This window comes from Montipora capricornis, chromosome 4 (assembly GCF_036669925.1).
Source record: "Montipora capricornis isolate CH-2021 chromosome 4, ASM3666992v2, whole genome shotgun sequence".
Classification (NCBI taxonomy): domain Eukaryota; kingdom Metazoa; phylum Cnidaria; class Anthozoa; order Scleractinia; family Acroporidae; genus Montipora; species Montipora capricornis.
Window position 1 is genome coordinate 21,232,308 of NC_090886.1, and position 10,125 is coordinate 21,242,432.

Here is a 10,125-nt window from a genome sequence, read left to right on the forward strand (position 1 = left end):
ATATGTCAGAAAAATGGCCAGGGTGCCCCTTTCTCTGCAAATGACCTCCTTCTGATAAGCTTCTTTGACCAGAGACCAGACACTGCGAACAGAATTTTTACACTTGAAGTTGTGGAAATGCTCCAAGAATATGTCAAAGGATCAGAGGGAACATGCCTCTATTTGACTGCCGTTTACTATTTAACTGAACCATTTTTTGATCCCAATTTTGGAACACCTAAAGAAATCCAGAAAGCATTGTCAACTGGGATAATGATTTTCAGACTCTGGAAAAGATACCTCGAGGTTAAAAAAATGAAACTTCACTCTCAAGCTAATGCAGCAAAATTGAAAGAAAAACGCGGTCACTTTATTACATATGGGGCCTACACTACTGCAGAATTGCTCTTCTCAGCAGGTTCATTACACTGTCCGGCGATGTACTTGCACTTCAAACATCTTGGACCGAAAGCGTGTTCCCTAAATCGCTCAGGAACAATTGCCACTGAAAGAATAATTGGGCAGTTGCAGGGCAAGACTAATCAACTGCAATCTCTAGATACAGCCCCTACATTCGCAGAGATGATTACCAAAACAAAAGACCTGAAATTTCTTACTGAAGCTCTGTCAGAGTTAGGGTCTTACGAAGGCATCAAGATCCCGGCCACAAGCAACAGAAAACTTTCACATTTCCGTACATCTAAAATTAAACCAGACTCATACAAGTACCCCATCACTTATGAGCAGTTCTTGAAAGGACAGCAGAAGATGCACAAAGAGGGTGTCAAGGCAGCACAAACCCTTGTACAGGAATATTTGCCGTCTGAATTCCAAACGTGTTTGATTGATAACAACTGGTGGGAATTGCCCTACACATTTCCTAAGCCGGAGAACATAGTAATAGTTTCTGGTCAGACCCCTACTTATGAAAAGCTTGATGTTTCTGTTGATGCCCACTTGTTAAAGGAAGTACAGTCAGAGGTTGACAAGGAAAACCTGGTTGAAAGAGGAGAAAAATGTATACTGTTTACTGCTGACTGTGGAATAGATTACAGGGAAGCTGATGTTAATGAAACGAATGTTGATTCTGTGATGAAAAGTGATGAAGGCAGTGACCAGGATAAGCATGTAGAAGAAAAAGCAAAGAAAAATCTCAGTCAAGGAAAGCAAAAGTGGTACATCGAAAGAAATGGTGAAATGATACACATCAACAAAGCTCTGAAACTTCTTATTCCAAGGGAGCTCATATCCAAGGAAAGAAGTAGACGTCACTGGGTGGCAAACGACCTACATAAAACCATGGCACCTATAGACCAAACTCATGATGTCATACAGTACAGAGATGTTGCAGTTGCAAATGGAGGCACTTTCTTCATCCTTCACATCCTTTCAATTTCATCTGAAGAGGGCAAGGAATTGATCAGCACAAGTTCAAGATCAAAGTGCTTTATAAGAGGGCTAGTGTACAAAGACAGTGAATATGTATGTAATCAATACGGTTTCATGACGAGTGCTTTTTGTTTCCAAATGGTTACCCGTGAGAAAAGTAATTTGTGAAGTAACTCTGAAGAAAAATGAGAATGGTCTAACCATGTTATCTGAGGACAGCCAAATGGATCTGGAAGAATGGTCTGAAAAGTCTGTTCCATTGGATGACGATGTTCTTCAATCCAGTGAAGAGAATAATGATGTATTTTACGAAGTGGAAAACATTCTTGATGTTCGTTTAAACAGAAAGTATCACTCAGAGGAGTACAAGGTCCGGTTTAAGGGGTATGGTCCTGAAGACGACATGTGGCTGCCAAGTTCTTCATTTCGCGAGCCTGTTCAGTTTCAAACGGTTTCGCAAAGAGGACGAGTGCGCAAGCACACTACCAAAGATGAGACTGACAGTCCACAAAAGAAGGTGAAAGACAAAGGAGAGCAAAGAACGATGGTCGAATGAGATTGAAGGAAATAAAAGCAAGTCCTTAGATAATTTGAGAAAGAGAGGCCAGCAAAAGAGAAAAAATTTAAGTTTCCAAAAGCATGGTAGAAAGAAAGCAAAATGCCCTGTAGAGGACATTAGGTTAGAGGAGACAAGTGATGCTAGTGAAAACATTGTTGACAAGGATTCAATTCTTCCAATGGCAAAACCTTCATCAAGCACTAAAACAACTAAGAAAGGAGACAGGGGACTTAAAAGAAAAAGACAGAAGAGCAAACCAAACGGTTACAAATTTAGACAGTCTCTCGTAACCTCCAATTCATTTGAAGTCACATCAACAGACAGTGACAACGAGAGCTGCCCAGCCAAAAAAAATTCAATGAAACAGGGATCTGTAGCAAGAGAAAGGTATCTACCCAGTCTGACAGAAGAAATTACAACCAAACCATCATTAAATCTGAATTTGCCACAAGAGGTTCAGGGTATCAATGATATTGTGGCACCATCCATGGTATGCAGTGGGTCGTTTCATCAGTCAGAGCATGAAGATTTTCATTATCCAGGCCAGCAATGCTCTGCTATAGCACTTACAGCACTACTATATACCACAGTAAAGCCAATTGATACCTGGAGGGGAAGTGACGTTGATCATGTTTTGATTGTTGGGGACACGTTGCATTTTCTCCAACTGTGCCACCTAAGAAGATCTGTAAATAGTGTAAACTCCAAGTTAGCCCTGGATGAGCTACCTTCAAATGTGCAGTGTTTCAAATTTCAATTCTCAATCAAAACAAGCATAACAGGTGGTACGATTGATAAGAAGGAGGCAATGAGTGCAAATGATTTGGCTGGATTAGAAGATATATTTGAAAACTGTCAAGAATGCAAGGCAGTAGGAGTTGTCCTTCGGATACTAGAATATACTATAGCCTGTGCTCACAGCTACAACATGTGGTATATTATGGATTCTCATGCCCGAAACTCTACTGAAATGATCGATGACCATGGCAGTTCAGTTGTTTTACAGTTCCCTGACTACATGAGCCTTCTTCATTACATTAGAAGATTCTTCGAAAATGCAACTTCAGAGAGAGTACTCAACCAAAATGACCTTTCATTTGAAACAATGACATTGGAAATCAAAGAAAGAAAGCCAGTACAAAGCGATGAACGCCTTATACTTCCAATTCAACCACTTATGACATATCGCACAAGTTTGGGTGGAATTGATTTAATGAATACCTTTGCCATCTGTCTTGAGAATGGTAAAGAAGTAAATGACGACCTGCTGGATTTCTTTCTACTCTTCACTGCGGAGACTCACCTCGATCACATAAAGAAGAAACAAATATTTATTTACAATTCATGCTTCTACAAAAAATTAAGTCAATTCAACCCTCATGCCATTAGAAGGTGGACCAAAAATACTGACATATTTAATAAGAAGTACCTATTCATACCAATATGCAAGGACTCGCACTGGCTTTTAGTCATTGTGAACAATGACAAGACAACATCTATCATGATTCTTGATTCTTTGAATGGCACTCATGGCTCCCTTGAAAGGACTGTGAAGAGATATTTGCAAGATGAGTGGGCTGCAAAGGAGAACCAACAGCCAAGTGGAATGAACAAAAGCCTTGTTGTGGAAGAAGTTCACTATCCAGTTGTTCCAAAACAAACAAACGACAAAGACTGTGGACTGTATGTCATGAAATGCTTTGAAGAGTTTCTTAAAGACATTGAACTCACACAGTTTGAATCTTGGAGGCCTGTCTTTTCACCAAACAATATAACATTTCTTAGGAAGAATATGAAGTTCTCCATTCAAGAAGAAATTTCAAAGTTGCACTAAAAATTGGGACTGCATGGTTTCCTTCCTTCATTCTAAGGCCACCTGAAGAGAACACTGACAATGTCATCCATAGTAGATACCAGGAGAAGAAACAGAGAGCTGTAATAGCATATGTGGCTGCTATCATCCTCATCATCATAGGACTACAGTTTGCCTGTTGCCACTCATAGTAAATACTAGTTCTAGGGGGCATTATTGTGTCACCTCTAATGTTTTTTAGATTTTCGACTTTCACATTCTGCAAGAGGCAGTTTTATAATCCCCAGAAAGTTTTGCATGAATTTTGTTTTCAATTTCACGACCAACAGTCATCCCTTGGAAATTTTTCGTGCAGGAATAGGAAGTGCTTTGTGGGGAATGTGAAAGTCGTAAGTACTACTCACATATACATGTATGGGTCTGGTTTTTGTAGTGGGTAAAGATGAAGCTCTTTCAACAGGCATTCTGGTAAGCGGACATCTCTAGTTAAAGCAACCTTGACAAGACCCTGCTTACAAAAATTTAAAAAACCGTTCCTGGACACAGCCAGCATTGCATGTACTATTGGACACTTCCCAAGGTTGTTGGCTTAAGGGAGCTTCAACAAAAGCAACATTATCAACATCTGGTGTTTCTATAGGTGATATGTGTAGTAGAAATTAAGTTATGAAATTTGGCACTTCATGCATTAGTAGGTACTAATGCTGTCCTAGACCACAAAATCTGCAATCAGGTTTCTGAGCCCAGTGGTTTTAATCCAAAATCAGAGTGATTAACATCAATTTTCTTATAAAACAAGAGAAGAGGTTATGAGTACTTATCATATGATCTCTTGTTAAATTCTCCCAACTTATTAGGGAAATGTATGGAGATCAGTTTGATGAATTTGTATGTGGATACTGGGGCTAAAAGGGTCAAACAACTGCTTGCTGGATTTCAAGTATACAAAAGCTGAAATTCAGGCTGTATGCTGAACAGGCATTGCATGTTTAAAGGAACTGTGATTTTACAGTTAATCTTAGGCTCCTTGGCCTGCTTCCTAAAAGGCTGATTAAGGTTAAACTGGGGTTAAAATTTTTATTCACGAAATTCATTACCTTTTCTATGATTTTTCAGTCAAATGTCATTTTCTGTTACATGGCTGGATCTTGGGAGGAAGAAAAGCCCAACACTGTCTTAAACTTCCAAGACAATAATAATCTGATTCAAGTTTGTCTTAATTCTGGGTAAACCTTAAGCCTCTTTCAACGAAGCAGGCCTTGCTTGACTCCTACGGTTTGTTGGGACGTTCCACTTTTTATCCGCACCACCCCTAAATTTGGCTGGAATACGAACCTTCATTTTTTTTTGTCAACACCCTTTGAGAAATGAAATATGAAGGGTTCATTTTTATATAATTTTTTTTAACCCTACCTTCCAAAAAATGACTAAAGGTTGCAAATTTTGTTGGCTTCTTTGAGGTAAACATCTGAAGAGGTGGAATGGGGGAGAAGAGTTTAAAAAGTGGAATGTACTGTAACATGACCCCACAACCCAGAAAATAGTGATAGCAAATTTCAACATGTTCTGAAGAATCGTACGTGAGGGCACTTTTCAGTTGAAACCCTAACACCACCCCTCTGGACCTGGGGCATCTAGGGCTATGAAAGGGGCATATAAGCACTTGTGATAAAAGATCTGACCCCTGGGGGATGCATGTTAGATGTGCTTTGAGACTAGAGTATGACCTCCCCTCGGGAATGAGGGAGATTTGACTGCGGTTGAAAAGGACTACATAGAGTAACTAAGTTCGTCAAGAAATCTTTCTAATGACTTGCAGCGACTGGTATTTAACGAATTATTGCTTTCCATTTAGACTGAATGTGTTTGTAAAGGTTGTTTTGTTAAAATTTCAAAACAAATGCAAAAATTTGCCGCATTAAAGCAACAGTTTGTTCCCCGTTAAGTCGATGTTAATGATTAAATTTTAAATTCCCTCGCCAAATTTTCTAAAGATTTTGGTTTGGATAATTGTAACCTGGACCTTTATCTGCCCCAGGTCTGGAGTGGTGGTGGTTTTAATTGACCGCTTTTAATGGCGCTTTTAATGTCGTACGAATAACAAAACGTACTTATAAGTTAATTGTACCTCCATATTTCATCCACGCCACCACTTATGTGTCGTGTGTCGTGTCGTGTCGGACGTGTTTACATAAGCTCCGTCTATTTTGCGACTTTTCTCTCCTATCATGACCTCTATGGCCTTACGACTATCCATAGTTATTGTTATCATTGTGCTGAATATTCTGGACAATTCAACCAACAAGAAGCACTCGCAAGAGCCGTTAAATACGATTATTGAACTTCATGGCGAGTTGGAGTTCAAGACGAAACTATTCAAAGTTATTCATCCAAGGAGCGCTACATTTGCATTTAGTGAACAAAGGATAACACTCACAAACAATGCTGAGTGCAGTGGTGCGAATTATTCTCTAGCAGAGAGAATCTTTGCCTGCAAGACCGAAGCTTTACGACAATCCATAGCCATTGTTATCATGCTGAATACTCTGGACAGCTCAACCAACAAGAAATACTTGCAGGAGCAGTTAAATACGATCATTGAAGTTCATGGCGAGTTGGAGTTCAAGACGAAATTATTTAAAGTCATTCATCCAAGGAGCCCTACATTAGCATTTAGGATAACACTTACAAACAATATCGAATGCAGTGGTGCAAATTATTCTCTAATAGAGAGAATCTTTGCCTGCAAAAGCGACGTTTTGAGAAACCAAACAACTAGATCCAATTTTTCCGGGCTCAAAAACTTGTACTCGTTCTATTACGATGTTTGTGACTATGCTTTCGTTGTTGGACAAAACAATCTAAAACACTACCACAGGAAGCCCAAGCGATCCAAGGGTAGATGCTTATTGTATCCCAATTCATGCGCTACACAGCAGTTATTATTGAGAGGAGGGGATATTTGCACTAATCCAGGTCCATCGTCTAAACAGCCAACACGCAAATGTGAACAATGCAAGAAAACCATTAGGAAAAATCAGAAATGTGTAACCTGCAATGTGTGCTTTGGAATGAATCATGTGAAGTGTGCTGGGTTAAAGCATGTGATACATGGACTAGACTGGACGTGTGGTGGATGCGTGCTTTCTATACTTCCGTTCAGTGCGTGTTCCAGTGAAGAAATAGTGGAAGATAATGAATTTGCGGAGCCTTCTGAAGATGAAGAAACTACTCAGAATATAATTAGAATTCTAAGAGAGAAATCCAAAGACCTACGACTCATGCACTTAAATACCCAGTGCATGACCTCTACATTCAACGAGTTCCTTCTAACAGTGAAACAATATCCAATGGACATTATAACACTCAGCGAGACATGGCTCAAGGATAACCCGGCACTTTTGGAGTATGTGTCTGTGCCTGGTTATTCGGCAGTTTTTAGGAATCGGGAGCTTATTAAAGGTGGTGGCGTTGGAGCATACATCCATGAGTCAATAAATTTCAAACGTCGCATTGATATTGAGAAGCGTTCTCCTGACCTAGAGCATTTATGGCTGGAGGTGCCTGGGCGCAACAGACATAGTAAAGTTCTTATTGGAATCATGTACAGATCTACACGTATTTTAAGTGACACTGACTGGTTAGAGCGGATGGACGCTCTCTTGGGGAACATCACGGCGAACTGGGACGGCTTATTAGTCGTAACGGGCGACGTCAACATTGACATGTTGAAACCAAGTAATATTCTAACACGGAAATATCAAGCAATGTTGGATGTTTTTGGACTCCACCAGATGGTGTCAAAGCCTACTCGTGTGACCCGCACATCAAAAACACTGTTGGATCATATTGTTACTAATTACCCGCGGACTTTCACTTTTACTGATGTTATACCTTGCTCAACAGTGGCAGATCATGACGCTCTGTTCGCATGTATTAATGTTAGAATTCCTCGATTTAAACCTCGATTTAAATACATTCGAAATGAAAAGAATCTAAGCGAACGTGCATTTCAGGAAGACTTTTCTTCGCTTCCCTTAGATGTGGTTTACGGATTGGATTGTGCGGATGACATGGTAGACGCCATGAACTCGCTCATCAGGGATTGTATTGATCGTCATGCCCCATTAAGAAGAACAAAGGTTACTCGCCCTCCAGCACCCTGGTTACAGACGGATGAGATTCGCCTGTTACAATCAGAAAGAGATCACCTGAGGAAGCAAGCGCATGAGAATGGAAGCGAAGCGTCATGGAATGCCTTCAGGGAGGTCCGTAACAAAATTAAGAGCGTCGTTAATAAGGCAAGAAGATCATTTTTGTCCAAAGCCCTGTCTTCGAAGTGTCCAAAAGAGGTGTGGAAGGTAATCCATCGTATACTTAATCCTTCGCCCAAGCCATTAAGAGAGAATCCGGATGAACTAAACAGATACTTTGTATCAACTGCAACACGTATAATGGGTTCACAACCTGATGATTCTACTGATCTACTGGACTTTCTACATTCATTACCAGAGCACCCAACAGGTTTTACACTCAGAAAGGTGACGTTTGAGGAGGTTCTCAAGGAAATAAATCGCCTACGCTCTGACAGTTCCACAGGATATGACCAGATACCAGTTAAATACATCAAGCTTGGTAAGGATCATCTGGCAGGACCACTCATGCATATCGTCAATACGTGTATTGCAGCTTTAATGTTCCCTCGCGTTTGGAAAACAGCACGCGTCTCGCCGATCCCGAAAATTGACCAACCAATCGACAAAAGTGACTTTAGACCGGTTTCAATTCTGCCAGCTTTATCAAAGATTTATGAACGACTAGTACTCTCACAGTTAGCATCTCACATTGATGAACAGTCCCTACTGGGAGTACGTATTTCAGGATACCGACAAGGTCATTCCACCTGCACTGTTTTAAAAGGTATCCGAGACGATTTAATACGGGCCATGAAAAGAGGAGAAGTCACAATGATGGTATGTGCAGATTATTCAAAGGCCTTCGACACAGTACAGTTTAAGGCTCTTTTGAGAAAAATGCACTGAATGGGTTTTTCAAAAACATTTCTATTGTGGGTCCATCATTATCTGACTCAACGACACCAGTTTGTACAGATCGACGATCGATCATCTGAAATGGCTCCTGTACATTTTGGAGTTCCTCAAGGATCCATACTCGGTCCTGTCTTGTTTAATTTATACGTCGCAGACCTCCAAGGAATGTTGGACTGCCCGTGCTATCAATATGCAGACGATACCACATTCTATTTACACTCGAAAGTGTCTGCGTTAGCACAATGCTCTGTGGAACTCAATGGAGTATTATCGAGACTAGGCGACTATTCAGAAAGTTCCAACCTTGCCCTCAACTGTTCAAAGACTAAATGGATGCTCATTTCTACACCTCAAATGGCACGCGTCCATAATTTAGATGTTTGTTCAGTTCCAGTGGCCTGCCGCGAGATATCGTTGGAAAGGATCACGTGTACAAAGTTACTTGGTGTTCAACTAGATCAGAACCTAAAATGGAACGAGCATGTCAAGTCACTTCTCACATCCTGTTATGGAACACTGTCTATATTACGTAAACTTAAGAATTTGGCACCTTTTCATGTACATACATACGTTTATTGGAACTCCCAATTTGGGCTTTTCGGTTACAATGTCTAAAAATATATATAAATTGAAAAGAGAAAAAGGAATAATATAATAAACGTTACATTTAAAAGCTAGAATCAGTTACAAAAGACCTCTGAATATAATTTACAAGTTAACTGAACACAAATGTCCTCCACTTAATAGCTTCTGCGCTAAACGGCGCCTGAAGCATTTTACACTGTCCGCAGCTTTCAAATCATTACAAATACTGTTCCAAAGTTTACATCCACGATATGTAAACGAACGTTGTCCATATGACAGACGACATAAAGGGATGTGTAAAAGATTACATGATCGCGTAGCCCTAGTATGAATTTGAGAGCGAGATACAAATATATTAGCCAGATATTTCGGGACTAAATTATTAAGACATTTATATACCATTACAGCATCGTTGAGAAGGAGTCTGTCCTTAACAGTGAGCCAGTTGAGGGATCTTATGCCGTCTGAGATGTGGTCATATTTCCTGAGACCTAACACGATACGCGCAGCAAAATTCTGTACTAATTGGAGTTTCTTCACATTACTTTGAGATGTGTTAGCCCATACAGTTGAGCAATAAAAGAGTTTACTAAAAACAAAAGCGTTCATCACTAATAAAAGAGAATTTCTGTCCAGAAGGTGTTTAATTCTACTGATCTGTTTTAACTTAAATAGACAATTAGAGGTAGTTTTAGCAACATGATCGTTGTAAGTTAAGGACTGGTCGATGAGAACACCGAGGTCCTTAG